Source organism: Macrobrachium nipponense, chromosome 30 (assembly GCF_015104395.2).
Source record: "Macrobrachium nipponense isolate FS-2020 chromosome 30, ASM1510439v2, whole genome shotgun sequence".
NCBI classification, from domain to species: Eukaryota; Metazoa; Arthropoda; class Malacostraca; order Decapoda; family Palaemonidae; genus Macrobrachium; species Macrobrachium nipponense.
In genome coordinates, this window is record NC_087218.1 from 39354951 (window position 1) to 39374298 (window position 19348).

Below are 19348 nucleotides of genomic sequence, written 5' to 3' on the forward strand. Positions count from 1 at the left end.
TCCAATGGTGGTGTCGCAGTTTCTCTTTAAAATGTTATAAAAGTAAGTTTTAAATGTTTTTTGTTGATAAATGTTCCGTATCCTTGTTAAAACTTAGATTACGTATTGATCCCTTGATTTGTGAAAGGAAATTTAAATGGACGTAAACATATATTATATAATATATATATATATATATATATATTATCTATATATATCTATATATATTATATATATATATATATATATATATATATTAATATATATTTATTTTTATATATATATATATTACTACATATATTATATAATATATCTATATATAATATAACAACAATATATACATTCGCCCCTTTTCAGGCGGAGTAGACCACAAGACACATGACAGCAAAAAAATAAAAAATAGAAAAAAAAAATAAAAACAATTTTCTTTATTCTAACATTCAGCTACTTTCAGCTTCTAATCACACCTCATTCTCCACTGGTCAGCGAGATACATACGAAAACATAACGCTCCCCGCAAGGCATGGAGAGCGACATCGACGAACAGCCCGAACTCGAGAGTCCTACTACTAATACCTCAGCCAGTAGCGAGTCTAGCGAACAGCCCGAACTCGAGAGTCCTACTACTAATACCTCAGCCAGTAGCGAGTCTAGCGAGTCACGCGACTCCACAGAACACAATCCACTCGAGCAGGTAACACCCACCAGACGGCAGCAGCCTTCGATCACAAAACAAATAGGTCACGTATACTACAATTCAGTGGTGATAATTACTGGCACTTCACTAGTCAGATCACCCGATAGGTTGGGAGGGTCTATTTGAAAAGCAAGTAGGCCCGAATGGAGAAACAAACCGAAAGAGAGGATGATTAGTCCTCTCGAAATACTTGTTGTTTTCAATGTCATGGGTACGCACAAACACACATACAAGCACATACGTGTGTAACAGAGCTCCAAAGGCACTGTGGCACTATTATAACATATAATATTCTTTTGCAGAAGAGGATGGCGAAAAGGGAACCTCCCAAGCGAAATCTTGTCTTGTTTACTTTTATTCATCCCTTCTTGCGGTGAATATTATCAATCCAGCTACACACGCATATACTATGTACGTAGGTTGGAAGGTGTGTGTATATACATATGCGTGTGTAGGTACATGCACATTTATATTATATATAATGGCGTGTAGGTACATGCACATTTATATTTTCAATGGTTTTATATGTAACACAATACATGTTATATATGTGACGCAATACATGTTTTATATGCCACACAAAAATGTTTTATATGCCACACAATGATTTATATGTGACACAATACATGCTTTATATGCCACACAAAAATGTTTTATATGTACCACATACATGTTTTATTTGTAACACAGGACATGTTTTATATGTAACACAAATATGTTTTATATGTAACACATACATGCTTTATATGTAACACAATACGTGTTATATTATGTAACATAATACGTGTTTTATTATGTAACACAATACGTGTTTTATTATGTAACACAATACATGTTCAAATGCTAGTTTATTCTTGATGGCTACAATTAGATTTTGTTACACGCTTTTCAAATACGAAGCACAGATTAAAACAAAATGAAAGCACAGGTCAAAAATGTTAATGGTGCACAGAATAAAAGAAATGATGTAGCTATTTCAAACAGTAGCAATTTGAGTTGTTAGAAATTTATGAGAGAATGAAACATCTAATGTGAAACTGAGATTGTTGACGTGTAGCCATTTTGCATAATGTATGAAATCTTTTCAATCTTTTTGAGAAAATTTGACTGAAGAGCTGAAGAAAATTTATATGAACAATGCCTATTCTAGCTCTAATAGATTTTAATCGCTCATCGAGTAAAGAGGATTGTGGTTAAAGAAAAATACTTGGACGTAAGTGATGGGTGGTGAACTCTGTATTTAAGGAGCTAAAGGAGTTATTGTCTCCGTCATCTGTCCCAAAGTTTTTGGAGGTTAATGATCAGCGGGATGGACAGCGCGAGGTAATACCAGTAAGACAAAATCGGGGAGAAGTTCTCTTCATCTTCCTCCAATCGTGGGAAGAACAAAGAATACTGTTAAGTAGGAGGTGCGTTTGGATCCCACGTAATAAGAAAACAAAAACTCTATAAAATGACCTACAAATGAATATGTTAAATTCGTTCATATCCATTTCGTGTCTCCCTAAATCCAACCTTCCTTATTTCATACATCTCTCTCACACTCATACACACCTAAACACACACAGACACACGTACACACACACACACACACACACACACGAAACCAGGAACACGTTTGCTCTCAATGCATACCAGATAGTGCAATTTTTTCCTGGTGCTCAAAGTGCTTCCCTTTCCCAGATACAATCACTCTTCGCTATTTCCGACAGATTTAAATGTGTGTGTGTGTGTGTGTGTGTGTGTGTGTGTGTAAAGGTTTCACGCACTACTTATGAGCCTTCTGCACAAGTGTAAGGAGCAGATACTGTTGCTGAGTATTTTGCTTATGAGGTTCATTCATAATTCAGCAATTACATGATATGTTTGTATATACGTGTAATATATATACATACATATATCAGTACAATATTATTTACAAACATCAGGTATTTCACTCTCCATCCAAGACCCATCTTCTCATCCTCAACTTAGCACCCGCACATACGTACTGTCCAATCTCTGACTTGTAGCGACACGCCATCCATAAAGAATATCAAAGTGCCCTATATTTACGCCAAACCTGTCACTCTTCCGGCCTAAAAGCTCTAACGCATTATATATATATATATATATATATATATATATATATATATATATATATATATATATATATATATATATATATTATATATATATATATATACATACTTAGTACGTGTTAGAGCTTGTAAGTGGGATGAGTGTCTGGTTTGGTGTAAGAATAGGGCTATTTATTATTCTTTATGGATTACGTGTTTCTACAATTCAGGGAAAGGTCAGTACGTGTAGGTGCTAAGTTGGAGGATGAGAAGGTGAGTCATGAATGGAGTGTGAAATGACTGATGTTTGTAGATGATATTGAACTGGTTGGGGAGAGTGAAGAGAAACTGCAGAGATCAATGAAGAGACTAAAAGTGTTTGCAAGGGGAGAAAGTTGATAGTAGACGTGGGGAAGAGTGCTGTTACGAGGGGAAATGGGAAACAACGAAGACGCAGAACTGAAATGTTATCAAGGAAGGTGAGAAACTGGAAGCGAAGCATAAGATTATTATGTGCGCTTGTTAATATTTCAGATGACAGTAGGAAGAAAGAAGGCGTGAATCACTGAGTAGGTGAAGGAAGAAAGGTATCATCATGTTTGCTCAGTATCGGGAGGGAACTTGGGGAGTCTATGGACGCCAAGGTTTGAATGTATCCCTCCATTCCAACCTTGGGTTCCAACCAATTCTCCTCTATGTAAGTGAAGTGTGGATGATGAATGTGAATGAAAGAAAGATGAATGCCATAGAGATGAACTGTTTACCTAATATTTGTTCTATAAGAAGAACTGAAATGGTGAGAAATATGGAGATTCACTGGAGTGTAATAAGGGTTAGTATGGGGAAAGGGAATGGTCTAACTGTTTAGAGGTGGTTATAACAGGCTCACTTAAGGTAGATTCTTGGATGAGTCTCTATGCTTACGAGAAGTTTGTTTGGCGGCCGCTGATTAGCTGGTACTGGGAGGTAGGCAGCTCCCAGCCAATCAGCGGCCGCCAAAGAAACGTCTCGTAGGCATAGGGCTCACCCAAGAATCTACCTTATGTGAACCAGTTATAATTATGTGACTAGGATGCTGACAAGTGTATACAATTCGTAAGTCTAGGAGGAAGAAGACCAAGACCTAGAAAGGGATATATAGATAAATGGCTTGAAAGAGTTATAGAAAGGAAGAGCCTTAACATCCAGGGAGCGTGAGAGTACGTGCAAGATAGAGGTGAGTGGAACGTTTGATACAGACTGGTTATAGTGCGGTTGCCGCTGTGGAAGTTTCCTGCACGGGGGTTCATCCACAATTCAGGAGTTTGCGAGTGAGAGTGGCAGTGATAGCCGTCCTTTCTGTTCTTGGGAACCAAATCCTAATAGTGGGAAACATCTTCATGTCGACAAAAGTGGAGAAAACAAATCATGAAGGCCTATGAATTATGCAGCCGGCAGTTAACTGACTGATAAGCTGTATCCAGCGTATACAGGAGGGCATACAGAAACAACCTTGTTCCTACAAGACTTGCTGAGAATTGTATCTGCCGCTATTCATTCCTTGAATGTTTCCTCGACAAACCAACACTTTGGGCCTTGTTTGGCAGAGTCGATTATGCATTTTTTCACTTATTCGACGCAACTACAGAGCCGGTGATTTTATCAATGCCTTATTGTCTCAGCAAAGTATCGCGTCTTTCTCTCTCATCGTTCAGAATGTAAGGTGAGAAAGGCGGACTTGATAGTTCTCTGAAACAAACAGTCAACGATAAAATCACCGTTGATGCAGTAACATTAAGTAATTGAAAGGATGCATAATCAACATTAACAAAAATCGGACGATTTAACCCTCCCTCCTCGATTTCTAAAAATCAAGCATTTAACCGATTTCTAATATAACTCAAGAAGCCGTTCCTCTCACTTCACATTTAGAACTAAACATACGCCATCTTGATTATCCTCGCACCTGACAAGAGATTCCGTCCCGCTTTTCTTAGAATATTCCCGAATATCCCCATTTCCGTCCTAGGCTGCCTCCGAGGGTCGCAAATCTGGCAGCCCATTGCAAACCCGTACACTTGCTCGTCGGAAAAAACCACCAGCCCCTTTTCCTTTCCTTAGTCGTTCAATAGTTGGCCCTTAATATCCAAAGATGATCTACCATCTTGCTCTCTTCCATTATATTTTCAAAATCCTTCATATTTCTTTTTTTTACTGTTCTTTTAACTTGTCAATCCTCTAGTAAAGTCAAGTGATAACTTAATTCTTCAGAGTTTTTCAATGGCCATAAAAAAACAATTCCAAATTTTCTTTTGATTTTAATCGTTACATAAAACATTTAAACACTCCAACACGTACGATCTCAAATATCCACATATACATGCAAACAAACATACACACACACATATAACATATATAATCTTCTGATTATGATTCGAAAAGGTAACACTTGTCTTTACGTGGGTATGCAAACAACCTCAAGTCTTTGAACGTTTTTGTACGGCCGCTACAGCATATAATCAAGGGCACCGAAAATAGTTCTATCTGTTGGTGGTCTGGGTATAATGCAGTATGAGTCGCGGCCTATGAAACGTTAACCACGGCCCGGTTTGTGGCCTGGCCTATGTCGTAGCCAGACGCATGATCATGGCTAACTTGAGCCCAACATAAAATAACAAGTACTGAGGCTAGTGGGCTGCAATTTGGTATGTTTGGTGATTGGAGGGTGGATGATCAACATACCAATTTGCAGCCCTCTAGCCTCAGTAGCTTTTAAGATCTGAGGGCGGACAGAAAAATTGCGGAGAGAAAAAAGTGCCGACGGACAAAGCAGGCACATGAGTTTTCTTTTACAGAAAACTAAAAGCAGCACAATGCGTGCTGTGGTAGACATTTATCATTTTAATACAAGTTCACACTGCTGACCCTAGGTTGAATTAGCAATGTCACGGAGCTATCAAATCGGCCTAGGGAGGCAGGTATGATACCAGTGAGAGAAAGGGAGGTTGGACATGTAATTCGCCATGAATGGAGTAACCACATAAACAAATAAAACAAGCAAGCCCTGAGGATTTCATGGTTCGAAAAATGGGTGTCAGAAAGAATGCAATTCTTTTTATTGAAAACAAATTGAACACAAAACAAACAAGACGCCCACGCGCATAGAAATATCGTCTCATCTTTAAAACTACTTGACTCTGAAGAACACAAAGGCACGACCCACGTTCAGACACTCATTCAGCAATGATTACAATTCCCTCATGAAGATCCTCGTGAATCATTTAGTTCTGCAAGAAATCTGCAACACACTATTTCCATCCATAAAGAACCTCCTCCTCCTCCTCCTCCTCCTCCTCCTTCTCCTCCTCCTCCTCCTCCTCCTCCTCCTCCTCCTCCTCTCCTGCCTCTCCTCCTCCTCCTCCTCCATTCAGAAAGTGTCTCTGGAATTCACCGAAGGCCACATATAGTAAACATATCATCAGATGCAAAGGGAGATTCTTCATGACGATGTGTTTGTCCATCGACTTTGGTATGAGGAGAAACAGGTGTAATGATGAGTAAAAACACTCCATTAATTATATTACAACAGGAGGTCGTTTTTCATTCCAAGGTTTCGCCGAAAATAGACTTCTGTTTCAGCATCGTCTATTGCAGGTATTCACTTTGTGAATTATCCTCCATGACCTAATAACGACAAACTTGAACCGACAAGTAAAATTTACTTGAGTAATTTTTTATACAAATATATCCTCCCATCACAAAACATAACAAAAACTTAAAGTTTTGTACTATCGTGAAATATTCCATTAGAATTCTGTAAGCATCGTGAGGTCAGCTTGAAAGGCATGACTTCATCAAACGTCGGCTGAGTCGTTATAAAAGTAAATAAATAAGTGAACTAGACCAGAAGAAAAACTTTCAAAAACGTCTAACATGGATGGCATATTCTCACTGCTAATGAGTTTAACCTAACGCAAAGTGTCTTCTTCCCTTCCAGTTCATGAAACACAAGACTTGTATTGTAGTGCTTTATCGAATCAAGTGCCTATTGGTGACAATGCAAATGCTTTCGTTTGGTATCGGTTTAAGTAGGAATTAAGTTCAAGTACGCAATAAGATCGCTTGCGCTGGCTTTGTTTCTCTGGCATATCTGCTACGTGTGAAAAACCAGGAGGCACTGAACAAGACCCGCACTTTCAGAAATACTCCGAATGCCTTTGAACCGAGTACAAAAAGAGTAGCTATCGGCTTCGACGGCTGATCTCTAAATAAAGCGACTTCCAATCACTACTGCTAATAATATTAATAATAGTAATACTAATCTCATATTCAGGACGCGTTCAGGAGGCTTTGAATAAAAAAGAAGCAAAATTAGGCCTTCAAGTTGTCCCCCGTGATTTCAAAAAGAACTTGACCCCCGGCCCCCAAGTGGACAAGAGCACCGGCGAGTGGATTCAACTTGACGACAGAATCTTATAACACACAGACAACGAACGCAACCACGTCAAAGAAGAGCCAGTGGTTACCAAACCTTTCCCGAGAAAGAAAGAAAAGCCATTCAAAACCTCCACTCGACGTCAAGTGTCACAACCGAAAGTAAAAAAAAAAAAAAAAAAAAAAAAAAAAAAAAAATAAACGGTATAGGACGCGTTCATAACGTCCCACCACGAAACGGATAACGGATATCACAAAGAGCGGTCTCATGCAAGCGAACGTAAAACTAAGAGAGCGCAGCTGTCTTAATTGGCCAGGGTGTCATATTTACATTTCCGACCACACTGGATATCATGTAGTCGCTACGATGAATCGGTTGAACATCTAAAAAAAGCCGAGCTCCCCTCGAAGACTAATGGAACATCTGCCTCTCATTCAGAATTGCAAATAAAATTTACTACAAGTCTAGAAACTAATTTACCAAGAACATTTTTCAATAAGACTGTCCACATGGATCTACTTCATAGAACGAGTGACATGAAGGAAAACGCTGAATTACTGTAATCTAGCAAGCAATAATAAAAAGCACAAAAATACAAACAGCTACAAAATAAGAGCTACAGGATATTACATAACCAGCAAATAAAAGTCAAACGATGCGCTGAACAGAAAAGTTATTAAAACTTTACATATGAATTCAGTTGAAATAAATATCGGGAATTCGAGAGAGAAATCTATTCAGGCATCCATAGAATTACTTTGTTTGAAAACTAAAAATTTGAAATCAAAACCGAAAACTGATATAAAAAGTGAAAACTAACACAGGCACTGGTTTTAGGAACATATCTATCGTAAAACAAATAAAAAAGTGAGTGTATAATAATTTACGAAAAAGGAAAATACTTATAATAAGCAAGAGTAAATATAAAGAAAAGTTGATGCAGAAATACGAAAGAGGAATACTGCATACGTAATAGGAAAAATATATATGACGAAAAGTGAAATCAAATAAGTGCAGATAAATAAAACGCTTAGGACATTTAAACGAATAAAAGCATAAAAATATTCATTCAGAAAGCAAGCAAAATACCCAGACAAGATGGCAGGTGTTTTGGGTACCTTCATGAGGCACTCCAGGGCCAGGTCGGAGCTTCAGAGAAAGAGGGAGGCACTGAAGGCTGAAAGAGAGGTAAGTGGCATTTCTGAATAGCAACCGCCCCCCCACCCCCATACGGGATTCCCCTTTAGAAATAGAATACGCTCCCCACAGCCGTCAACCCCAGCAACCTTCCAATAGACAGAGTAGACTCCTTAAACCCCAACAGGCTTAAAATAGATTCTGACCGCCAGTTCTCCAAGAGACCTACGAGTAGAGACCATGACTCGTTCAGTGATATCCAATGCCCATATAGTTTCTCTCTCTCTCCTCTCTCTCTCTCTCCTCTCTCTCTCTCTCTCTACCTTTTTTGCTTTACCCCTTTTTTTTGGTTCACAATAGTTTTGCTCGTTTCCAAAAGATTTTTGTCTTTTCTTTATTCTGCTTTTTATCCTTCTTTAAGTTTTTCCATCGATCTTTGTCTACCCTTTGTTAATTTGCCTTAGTATCCCAGTCCCAACTTTATCAATTTTTTTCTAATTTTTCTCTTATTTTTCTCATCTTCCGGTTCCTCTTTTCTCACTCCAAACTTTCGTCGTCATCTCTGCTATTCTTCAGTTATTCATTTTTTAACTTTCAGTTCTTTAGACCAAAGTTTTCTTTTTAGTGTTTTTCTCTACCAAAACAATATGCTTTTGGTTTAAAAACGTTTCTCTGAAAAATTCCCTTAACTAGTTCTCATTTCATCTAGAATTCTATTATAAGCTTTTAATACTGTTTTTAATAAAATTATACGATTTTAATAACATACCAGCATGTATTAATAAAGCATATTTTTTTAGTAATTATTACAAATTTCTGAGATTGTTCTGTTGAATTCAAATTCGAAACATCCGGATATGTCACGAATTTTTAAGATGAGATCCTAAGTTACTTTAAATGAAACGGATAAATGCACACACATTTAGCATTTCTGTATTTCTGCAACGCAATGCAAAAATGCGCATACTGAAGTCAGTCCCTGTATTCATAAAAAATGCAAGAGTTCGCATACTGAAGTCAATCCCTGTATTCATAAAAAAATGCAAAAATGCGCAGACTGAAGTCAATCCCTGTATTCATAAAAAAATGCAAAAATGCGCAGACTGATGTCAGTCCCTGTATTCATAAAAAGTGAAAGAATGCACAGACTGAAGTCAGTCCCTGTCTTCATAAAAAATGCAAGAGTTCGCAGACTGACGTCAGTCCCTGTATTCATAAAAAAATGCAAGAATGCGCAGACTGATGTCAGTCCCTGTATTCATAAAAAAATGCAAGAATGCGCAGACTGATGTCAGTCCCTGTATTCATAAAAAAATGCAAGAATGCGCAGACTGATGTCAGTCCCTGTATTCATAAAAAATGCAAGAATGCGCAGACTGATGTCAGTCCCTGTATTCATAAAAAATGCAAGAATGCGCAGACTGACGTCAGTCCCTGTATTCATAAAAAAGAAAAAAAGCAAAATGCGCAGACTGAAGTCAGTCCCTGTATTTCATAAAAAATGCAAGAGTTCGTAGACTGATGTCAGTCCCTGTATTCATAAAAAATGCAAAAATGCCCATTGCTTTACGAAACAACTACTACCATCACAGGACCGGCTGCTATGATTGCTGCTATCGTAACAGCAGTACCAAGAGCAAAAGCAGCAATCTCATTAACCCTGCAAAACGCCCATTACTGCAAATGCTCATCCGACTCCTTTTACAACCGACCGATGGAAACGACGCCGGGGAAAGCACGCGCTCATCGCCCAGAATATTATTTATCGGAAAGCGAAAGTCATTCTAATAAAAGCAAAGCCAAAAATGGGGTGGGCGGAGAGTGCACACACTGCTCATGCTTCTTTTCAATTAAATCCCAGCAAATAACAACTCGAGGTCAATGCTTCCTTGTTATGGCACCGCTGAACGTCATCAACGCATATTGCAACCCTTGATTGCCTGCAATTTTATTACACCCCGCATCAAGTGTAGCCGTGCTTGCAATCACGACGAATGCACTGTTTGCTCTTTCAGCAACCATGCAACGCCGTGCAATATACAACGTGAATTGTCATCGAACACAGGGGATCCAGAGGTAGATATTTCAGTTCGATGCTTCTGCATCATGTACATGGATTTTTTTAAATGCTTCTTCTACGCAGTAAAAGTTGGCTTTTACATTATTGCCATTGTAATTACCTTCTAAACCGAGACGAGTTACTAAATTACTGCCTAATTTTTTTTATGAGCAATTCATCGAATCCCTTTACAGACATTGCTTCATTGACCTCTGTCTTGTACTCACTTTCATTAAACAAATTATCTAAGCCTTTTTGTCATAGTACCTTTTTCGCTCCGTTTATTTCACACTCCTTAAGCCTTCCTGTCCTCTTTCCAGTGCTTCAGATTTATACAATACACCAACCTATTCTCTCCACATGAGCAAGTCTTCACCAAAAAAAAAAAAAAAACACATCCATATACCACATAGAGCATTATATTATTATTATTATATTATTATTATATTATTATTATTATTATTATTATTATTATTATTATTATTTATTTATATTTTTTTTTTTTTTGCTCTATCACAGTCCTCCAATTCGACTGGGTGGGTATTTATAGTGTGGGGTTCCGGGTTGCATTCTGCCTCCTTAGGAGTCCATCACTTTTATTATTATTATTATTATTATTATTATTATTATTATTATTATTATTATCATCTTTTTTTAAACCTCATCCATCACTCCATTAGTTAGTTCTTAGGCTCCATTGTGACTCACCGCCGCTAGCACCAGACACCCACGTCGCTATTTTGTAGTTTCTCAATTTGCTATCATCAATCATTTGCAACTTCAGCTCACTTTCCATCACGTCCATTTGGTTCTTAGGGGTGCATTGTAGCTTACTGCCGCTCGCACCAGATACCCGCTTCAATGCTGAATGCTATCTCGACTTAGTCATTATGGGTCTCTTCATATTTCAGTTCATGGTTGGTAGTTGGTTGAAAAGTTAAGTATGTCTCAGTTTAACCAGACAACTGAGCTGGTTAACAGCTCTCCTAGGGGTGGCCCGAAGGATCAGATATTCTTACGTGGCTAGGAACCCAACGGTTACCTAGCAACGGGACCTACAGCTTATTGCGGGATCCGAACCACATTATATCGAGAAATGCATTTTTAATCAACATAAATAAATTCCTCTGATTCCACGTGGGCAGAGCGGAGAATCGAACTCGCGACTACCCAATCGATTGGGAGAGCACGTAACCCACTCGTCTGGTAGTTGGTCGAGATTAGCCCGGTCTTATGTCAGCAAGGTTCCTTACCCAAAGGCCTCATGTAAGTAGGGTAAGGGTAAGGAGTGAAATTTAATCAGAGGCCTCGTGTGGAGCTCTGGATTTGGGGCAACCAACCATAGTTGAAGATCTGGGTCCATCAACCGTCGCCTGATCAAGCACGGTAGCTACCCTCCGTTATCAACCGTGGCATTGTGCCTCTTCCATAGGCGCTAAAAACCCTGATGATCAGGTCTTTGCAGATTTTACGAACTTTCAAAAACTACGACAGACAGGACATGAACGATTTTAAAACAGTCACTGATGACCATGTCTTTTGATATTTTATGAAATTAAATAACTACAATGGACAGGACATGAACGTTTTTATGACAGTCATTTCACCAATTGGGACAATAAAAAAAAAAAAAAAAAAAACAAAAAAAAAAAAAAAAAAAAAACTTCAGGATGTTCTGGAAGTAAAAGAAAAAGCTTACCTAAATTGAATGAACTTAGTTCAACTTACCCAACAATACTTAAGGACTTTGCTAGCAAGTAGCCATCACTATCACATAAATAAAGCTTCAACGAAAGGCTTGATATATAAAGTGGCTCTTCAAGAGGTATCCAAACAGTAATTACATACCATTTGAGGATCGTAAAAGGAAGCCTAAAACAACAAAAGCTTTATGTGGTAATATGGATGTGTGGTTTTGTGAAGACCTGCTCATGTGGAGAGAATGGGCAATAGGTTGCTGTAGTGTATAAATCTATAGCACTGGAAAGAGGACGAGAATGCTTAGGGAGTGTGAAATAAACGGAGCAAAAAATGTACTAGGACAAAAGGGCTTAAATAATTTGGTTAATGAAAGTGAGTACAAGATAGCGGTAAATGAAGCAATGTCTGTGAAGGGATTCGATGAACTGCTCATAGGAGAAAACAGCCTAGTGTTGGAAAAATCATATGGAGAAATAAATTTTTTAATCATGCGCCTTAATCTCTTCTGGTCTAATGCCACCAGACGGCGCAGCCCTCTGGTTTCTCATCAAGTCTCTTGGGGTGAAGATGCTAGACCCCATATCTGAAATTCGATTCTTCATCCTCTTAGCTAATTCCCTAGTCGGGGTAGCTGCTTTTAATGAGCCTCTTACAGCTTTTTCTCTCTCTTGAACGGCTTATTTCATAATTGGTTTTGGCGTATGTTTTACAGACGGATCCCCTTCCGGAGTCCAACCTTTGCTATCTATCACGGCTTGGGATCCGCACCGAGGTGTGATGGCTTGTCCCGCCAGTGGCTAGGTTACATGAAACCACTAACACGAATATTTAAACTTCTAGAAACATAAAGCCACCCGTAACAAAAGTTCCAAATCTGTATTAAAAAAAAGAAACAAATAAACAGAGAATGATATAAAGTTCCCTTTCGTGATGATAAGGGTTATGTAATGATTTCATGCCCCATCTTTTCAGAGGCAGGCCTATCGCTCCCTGTGGGGATAAGCTCCTCTCTTTTCCTCCACCTTCCATTTTATTGGGCTAGATAGAGGCATACATACACACACAAACACACGGAGACACACACACTCACACACACACTTTCCAATTTCATAAGGAAGACTAAGGCGAAATAGAAAAATCAGATTACTCAAGACTGACATAAAAGCACAGCTCACTATTTCGTTGTTTGAATGACCACAGAAAGGATAAGAATGAACAATTGAATGCTACATGAGATACCGGCTAACAAATGCCTCTAAATATCTTTTCATAAGCAATAAAAACAAAAATATAATTGCCATTTCCTAACTGCATCATGAACACCCTTAAAATAATAGTTTCTGTGGCTGAAGTAAGCTTTTGTTCATTGTTAATTTTCCTACATTTCAAGACTGATTCTTAAATTCTATAAAGCATATAAAAGTCAATAAGAATAAATGAGGTTTTAGACTTATTACCTCTACAAAAGCGAGGTTCTGACTGACAGGAAGCTTCCTTATTCTCGGCAGATTCTGATAACATTCCCTTTTCCAAAAGGCGGGCATAACATTTCATTCGGAGTTTAAGCTTCTCTACTTGTTCTCATGCCGTTATATATTTTTCTCCTTCAGACCTGGGCTAGTTAAATAAGGCTATAATAGACCCAGTGACCTAGACAGCTGAAATTTCCAGGGGGCTACACAGCTAAAACTTTTATGTTATTTTTTTCAGTCCATTGTTTCCAGAGCTTACCAATCTCCTCTCACTTGGACTGTTTTTGAATCAGCAAAGTACAAACTTATTCCTCTGTTTCTTCCTTATCTTCCCTTTCGAAAAGGTCATTCATTTTGGCTGTTTTCCTCACATTCCATCTTCTGGATTTGCTCTGTCAGTCCCTGTTATCCTCCAAACTGCTTTCGCTCACAATTTCGGTCTTGATAAACAAGCCGGCGTATAAGTCTAATAATTCCTTTAAAAAAAATGGCCGCTACATACATCAAGAGGGGTGAACATAAATAGACCTATAAGTATAATAATTCATTTTTAAAAAATGGCAGCTATATATATCAAGAGGGGTGAACATAAACAGACTTTATAAGTCTAATCACTGATTTTAAAAAAATGGCAACAACATACATCAAAAGGGGTGCATATAAACAGGATATAAACAGGCTTATAAGTCTAATAATTCATTTTAAAAAAATGGCGGCTACACATATCAAGAGGGTTGAATATAAACAGACTTATAAGTCTAATATTTCATTTAAAAAAAGTGCAGCTACATACATCAAGAGGGGTGAATATAAACAGGCTTATAAGTCTAATAATCAAAGAAAGAAATGACAGCTACTTACATCAAGAGAGGCGAATGTCCTGACGAAATATCAGTCTAGTAAACAAAGCGACAAATGTTTATTTGCCTAAACAACACTGACGATCCAATATTCAGTGCATACTTCCCTACTTCGGCTCAATCGTCTCAGCTCTGACAAAACTTATAGACGACAAAAAATATCAACTCTCACTTGCTTCCCTTCACACTTAGTTCCTAAAACATCTAGTTGGTTGAATCGAATACAGAATTTATGCCAGAGGCAAAGCACTGGGACCTATGAGGTCATTTAACGCTGAAACGGAAATTTTGAAGGGTGTCACAGGAGGAAACCCTCGCAGTTGCACTATGAATCAATTGTTAGAAGAGGGTGGAAATTGGGAGAAAGAAAATGTGGACGGAGGTACAGTAAAAGGAACGAAAGGGGTTGCAGCTATGGGCAGAGGGCACGCAGCAAAGAACCCCAAGTAATGCCTGCAGTGTACTATATGAGGTGCACTGACGTTAAAATACCTAGAATCTCTAGGCTTCCTGATAATGAAATGAATACGTGAACAATTAATAAGTGAAATATAGGAATTCCAAGAAGAGATGAGAAATCTGAACCTACAAAGACGCAATTCAAGAATGGCCTGAGTGAAAAACTGTTTGATTTACTAATAGTCCTCAGACAGAGTGACATCTAGTGTTCATGAATGACAGAATACACTGCGTTGGTGTAATACTTGAATTATTTGCTCAAGGCATACGTTTCCATAGGTAATTTTAAGATGAAAATATCTAACGCCTTAATTAATAAAAAAAAAAAATAGTATGAAGCACTTTACTTTTACGTTTGAGATCAGAAACACTTTCGTATTATTACGAATGCTTGTTGATTGAAACTAAGCTGGCTCTTGCTCATAGAGCAGCCCGTAGTACGAATGATTTTGGAAATATGATGACGTCAAGGAAGCCCACAAGGTAAGTTAGAAGCATCTTCAAGTAATTTGTTGTTTTTTGCTCTTTATCTTAAGCATATATAAGGCACAAGTATTTGTCCAGTATAAATACTTGACACAAGTATTTGTCCAGGATAAATACTTGAACAACAAGTATTTGTCCAGTATAAATACTTGACACAAGTATTTGTCAGTATAAATACTTGACACAAGTATTTGTCAGTATAAATACTTGACACAAGTATTTGTCCAGGATAAATACTTGACACAAGTATTTGTCCAGTATATACTTGACACAAGTATTTTGTCCAGTATAAATACTTGACAGTATTTGTCCAGTAAAAAAATACTTGACACAAGTATTTGTCCAGTATAAAATACTTGACACAAGTATTTGTCCAGGATAAATACTTGTGTCGGATAAATACTTGACACAATATTTGTCCAGGATAAAAGGACTTGACACAAGTATTTGTCCAGTATAAATACTTGACACAAGTATTTGTCCAGGATAAATACTTATCATAACTGCAGATGTAAATTAGAGCTTGCATGCACGCATTAATGTTTGTTTACAGTAATATTTTTGCACTAAAAAGGGGATATATTCAGTAACTATTTTTTGCGCTAAATGGGGTAATTCTTTACAGTAATATTTTTGCACTAAAAAGGGATAAATTGTTTACAGTAATATTTTTGCACTAAAAAGGGATAAATTCTTTACAGTAATATTTTTGCACAAAAATGGGATAAATTCTTTACAGTAATATTTTCGCACAAAAAAGGGGTAAATTGTTTACAGTAATATTTTTGCACTAAAAAGGGATAAATATCCGAATATATAATAAACAGACAATTTGTTTGTGGTATAAAGAAACTGGAAACTTGCACCGCTTGCATTTCTGCTACCTTAGCGTTAGTTTTACCGTAAGTAGCTTATGTAAATGTACCGTGTTGCCTTTGGTGCTCTGTTACGCATGTTCGTGTATGTATCTATGTATATAAATGCGTATCATACACATTTTCACCCCAGAACTTTTCACATTTAGAAGGGGCGGTGCCAAAAAAGGCAGTTTCTTCCAATTGCAAATAAGTTTTCAGGGATGAGATGGCTAGCCTCGTGCCCTGTTCTTGACGCCCAACCGAATATGGTACCTATTCATAACTGGGTCGATTGGTGGGTGGCAGACCAAGAATCTATTGAGTTTAATATCCGCAATGACCTCTGGATGTCTCAATATCCTCAAATTTTGGAGACACATATACCCTTCCAAGCCTCGAATCCACATATGACTAAATGATGAAGTGTTATTTCCTTCCATAGTAGGATTCGATCTTATTGCATGACAGTGAGAATGAGGGAACTTCATTCCTAATAGCATTCGAAGGTTCCAATCTTATCAAGGAGGGAAAGAGCTGTCATTCCCTAGTCCCTTTCGGGATAAAAAAAAATTACAGTGATCATACACACACACACACATACACACACAAACACACACACACGCATAGTAACTTTAATACATATTAATCGTATATATTAATATAATTATATATATATATAATATATATATATAGTTGATAGTATGATATATAAATTAAATTAAGTGATAGTATATATATAAATATATATATTATATAATAATATATAATATAATAATAATAGATATATAATAATAATATTAGTAATATATATATATAATTGTATTGTATTATATTCATACTTAGCTGATGCAACCCGGCGTTGCCTCAGGATAAAAAAAAAGGGCACGCCGTCTTGTGATGACAACCCCTATAGGCGCATTACGAAATCACTTTCATAATAAGTAATCACTTGGGATCCCATCAAGCCAAAGAAGTTGTGAAAAAAATCCGAAGAGTTTACTGTCAACTCCGAAAGTTGTAAAAAATTGAGGGGGTATGAAAAAGAGGGGTTAAGGCCCCTTTAGAAATGGCTCTCGAATTTCGGATTTTGACTGAAACCTTCCTTGGTGGGCGAGGAGAGTCTATGGTAAAAAAAATTTGGTGGCACTAGCTTTCATAGTCTGGGCGTGCATAACGAACAGACACGCCAACAGACAGAAAGAAATTTCCTTTCATATATATATATATATATATATATATATATATATATATATATATATATATATATATATAATTTAAATATTCAACAAAATCTAAGCTAAACCTAATTTAAAGTGCCAACAAAAAGGAAAAAAATGGAAAAATATTTCCATACAAAATGCTCAAGAATGAGACAGTAGCATAACGCTAGACAAAACACCCGTTCAGGGAAGTCCCCTATGCTATCTCTTAATGAACATATGGAAAACGCCTGTAATAAAAACTGAAAGCAACTAAAGAAAGAGCGATAAAACAACTAATGATCAAATGTTGGCCTGGTCGGTTAAGACGTCACTGAAGTCCTGATTTCTCCTCTAGGCTCTGGTTCAATCCACGAGAGGACGAATTATTATCAACTGAACAATTCCCTTTCGGTTAACATATATGAAAATATACTGATTCCGAGGTAGGGCGAATTGGATATTAAGAGATATTTGTAGCTTAATGCGTGTATACGAATCACGGTGATGTGATAAAAATTCATATACATATATATAATATATATATATATATATATATATTATACATACATACATACATACATACATACATACACACACACCCATATATATATATATATATATATATATATATATATATTATATATATACATATATGCAAATTCGTATGCTTAAAACTTAAAATATATAAATGTCATCAAATCGGGACATCTAACAATGGTACTTCAAAGCACATAACCAACAAACCTTTAAGTGTGAATGGATTCACTTTTCTTCGGCATGTCATTGACTCAAGACCAACTTTATTTTAGCAAAAAATATATCAAACTACATCGAAGCACAGAAAGCCTTTGGAATCACCTGATCAAAGTTTATTACTTCACAAGTTGCGATTCAAAACTGATCAGTCGTCATCTTCGTCAAGAGAGCTTTTGTACGAAGATTCAATTCGTAATACGGAAAAGTTAAGAGCGATACAGGCTAGGAAGGAGAACGGTAAAAGAATAAAACAACAAATTTATGAAGGGGAGAACCCTTTGATTGGAGTTGCTATCATATCCAAGGGGATTCGGAACCCAGGATGAGGAGAATATCAATCAATGAACGGGGCTCTTATCGCGAGGAAAGACTTTCGCTGTTAGTAACGTTTCATGTTGGGCAAATGAAAATTATTACTGGACCCACTAAAGAGATAGTAATTGGAAATGGAAACGATATATAAAATTTAGGCCAAAGGCCGAGCGCTGTGACCCATGAGGTCATTAAAGGCTCAAAGCGAAATTGAGAGCAAAGGGTTCTGAGTTGAGTTTGAGTTGAATATAAAACGTAGTCCAAAGGCCAAGCACTGGGACCTATGAGGTCATTCAGCGCTGAAATGGAAATTGACAGAAAAAGGTTTGAAAGGCGTAACAGTGTTAGGAAAGGGAGGAAAGTAAGATGAAGAGAGGGAATATGAAAGGAGGTACAGTAAAAGTAAAGAAAGTGGTTGCAGCTAAGGGCTGATGGCACGTTGCAAAGTACCTGAAGTAATGCCTACATTGTACCGCATTAGGTCCACTGGCGGCACTACTCCCCTACGGGTGTATGTAAAGGTTTCTAAAGGGGTAACAGGAGGAAAATTTCGCAGTTGCACTACGAAACTGTTGTAGGAGAGGGTGGAAAAGAAAACTGGAAAAAAACAATACGAACGGGGGTATAGTGAAAGGAATGAAAAGGGTTGCAGGTAGCAGCCGAAGGCCAGCCGCAAAGAACCTGAAGTAATGCCTACAGTGCACCGAGTTAGGTGCACTGACGGCAGTAACCGCAAACCCCAACACGCGGGAAGATGGTAACTGAGAGAATATCTAGAATGGCACCATTTTATAAATTGAAGAAAAAGCGAAAAATAATATATATGTACTTGATATATATAAAGACTATATATACTTAATATACATAAAGAAACAAGTAAAAAATGTGCCGAAAATT

The 19348-nt window shown here is 37.3% G+C and overlaps 1 long non-coding RNA gene across 2 annotated transcripts in view; it reads left to right on the plus strand.

Annotated features, from left to right (window-relative positions):
• The window catches only part of LOC135202460 (uncharacterized), a 245324-nt gene that overhangs the window by 65538 nt on the left and 160438 nt on the right, over positions 1 to 19348 (plus strand). For both annotated transcript variants that reach the window (XR_010311746.1, XR_010311747.1), the window contains exon 2: positions 6713 to 8338. This is a non-coding gene — a long non-coding RNA (uncharacterized LOC135202460). The remainder of the gene's footprint in view (positions 1 to 6712; positions 8339 to 19348) is intronic.